A 2,500-nucleotide genomic window follows, 5' to 3' on the forward strand; every position below is an offset into this window, starting at 1 on the left:
CACTCCTGTACCTAAATGACTATATTGCTTGACTTCTGCACAGATGGAACCTTTGTTTCCATATCAAGATAATTCTTTATCTTGTTTCAATCATTAGACTCACGACCATGCTGGGGCACCACCTTGAAGGGTCTAGTCAAGCAGATTGACCACAGAACTCAATTTTTAAATATTTTTTTTTTTAAGCCTGGTACTTTTTCTCTCAGTCTCTTTTGCTGAACTACTAAGTTACAGAGTGGTGGACAAACACAAAGACCTGCATGCATGCACACACACACACACACACACACACACAATATGTATGTATTTATGTGTGTGTGAGGCTTTGTGTGCATTTGTCCCCTGCCATCACTTGACAACCAGTGTTGGTGTGTTTATGTCCCCATAACTTAGCAGTACGGCAAAATAGACCAATAGAATAAGTACTAGGCTTAAAGGAAAAAAATAGGTCCTGGGGTTGATTTGCTCAACTAAAAACCCTTCAAAGCAGTGCTCCAGCATAGCCACCATTATATAACTGAAACAAATAAAAGAATAAGAGAATACATATATATACATACGTACACACACTCACAATAGGCATTAGTCTGCCTGGGGCCAGCTATGGTAGTCGGCTCTTGTCCATGGTACCATACAGTGGGACTGAACAAAATACTATGTGATTACAAAGCAGTTTTGTAATTTGGGTAAAGATTTGAAGCTTTATTTTACTTACCTGCTTTCATTTGTTGTACAGCTTAGATTTGTTTTTTTTTTTTGTTTGTTTCTTTAACCTGTTATTCTTTTAGTACAAGGGTTAAGAGGGATGAGACAGAGGTTTTTATGTTGTGTTTGGAGTGGATAGAGTCTGGTTGCAAGTCTAGCTGCTTCTACCCAATCTTCCTCTCACATTTCTGGAAATGCCGGATGCTGGAGTTATTATAGTTTAGCCCTAGGTCAACCCCTGTACAAGCAGACCTCTAATCAAAGACATTCTAGTCATGACCATTCCATTTTATTATTCATTTATGACTACACCACATGTTCTCTTTTTCCAAATGAGAACATTTGAGGGAGTTTTAACTGTTATTTCTAGCAGGTCAAATGATCACATAGTCTCCTTTATTGGTGTATAAATGGTTTTGGGGAGGGTTTACATGAGGAAGTGTGTGGGCACTGCTCACCTGGCAGTTGTCTCGTGTTCTCTTTTCCGAAACAGTTGGACATGAGTTGAGGGAATTTTGACTGTTATTTCTAGCAGGTCAAATGACCATATAGTCTCATTTATTGGAGTACAAATGGTTTTGGGAGGGTTTACATGAGAAAGTGTGTGGTCACTGCTCACCTGGTAGTTGTCTCATGTTCTCTTTTCCGAGACCGTTGGACATGAGTTGAGGGGATTTTGACTGTTATTTCTAGCAGGTCAAATGACCACATGCTCTTCCTCATTAGAGTATAGACGCAGGTGTGTATGTGTGTGAGATGAGTTATGTGAAGAAGAGTGTGGGAGTTGCTCATCACGCAGTTGTCGCATGTTCTCTTTTCCAAGGTGGTAGGGTATAATTTGAGGGGGAGGGCTTTGCTTTTTTTGCTGCTGTTTCTTGCAGGTCAGTGACCCCCACATAATCTCTCCCCCTCCCTATTGGAGGCGGTGGGGGTGGAGTGGGGTTCGATAGATGAGGACGAGTGTGAGTGCTACTCATCAGGCAGCCGTGCATATTGAGAACGACAGTGTGTTGTTACCATAGAAATCAATAAAGTTTGCTGCGTTCTCCTTAGGATCCGAGCATGGTTATACAATCAAGTTACTATGGCTGTCCATCGGGCGATGGATAGATGCTTTCATATGCAGGCAGTAAATTCAGTTTGCTTGCTTGCTTGCTGCCATTGAGCACAACTATTGCTGCTGCTGCTGTTGAAGCCACTGTCACTGCTGCTGCTGCTAGCATAACCGGTATGCCACCATCAGCGTTGTTATAACGTTGGCATCCCTGACATTGCCACATGTATCTCTTCTTCCTGTTGTCTGCTCACACCGACTCGTCTTGACCACAAGCATATATGTACACATATATGTGCATATATACACTTATATAGTACATATACATATATACACACACATATATATACACACATATATATGTATATATTTGCCAAGCAGGAAAATAGTAAAACTTATCATTACACCAGTGTACATTTTTATTATAAAGATTGGATCTGTTTGAAAAATAGACTATTATCATTCAGGTAAGATTCAATTAATTAACTAACTGAATAATTAATCTCCCCCTTTCATCCAATACCTTCTGATATGCACACACATACACACATGCTTATTTGTTTATATAATTCCTTTGGATTATGTAGTGCATCTATCATTGTATCAGTGTTTTTTGACTTATATATATATATATATATATATATATATATATATATATATTTGTTTGTTTTTTTTATGTATAAGGGTGTGTGTATAAGTGCGGATGGGGGTTGGCCCTGTTGGTAATCTTATCATCTTTCC

At 39.2% G+C, this 2,500-nt stretch overlaps 1 protein-coding gene across 3 annotated transcripts in view; it reads left to right on the top strand.

Annotated features, from left to right (window-relative positions):
* LOC106882187 (alpha-(1,6)-fucosyltransferase) overlaps positions 1–2,500 on the top strand; it is an 881,702-nt gene that overhangs the window by 441,415 nt on the left and 437,787 nt on the right. The window contains exon 1 of one of the 3 annotated variants that reach the window (XM_052976375.1): positions 1,844–2,226. The exons of the other annotated variants lie outside the window; for them this stretch is intronic. The gene's annotated coding sequence lies outside the window, so the exon portion shown is untranslated. Of the gene's footprint in view, positions 1–1,843; positions 2,227–2,500 lie in introns of those variants that run through there. 3 annotated transcript variants of the gene reach the window in all.

The sequence above is a fragment of the Octopus bimaculoides genome, chromosome 24 (assembly GCF_001194135.2).
Source record: "Octopus bimaculoides isolate UCB-OBI-ISO-001 chromosome 24, ASM119413v2, whole genome shotgun sequence".
Classification (NCBI taxonomy): domain Eukaryota; kingdom Metazoa; phylum Mollusca; class Cephalopoda; order Octopoda; family Octopodidae; genus Octopus; species Octopus bimaculoides.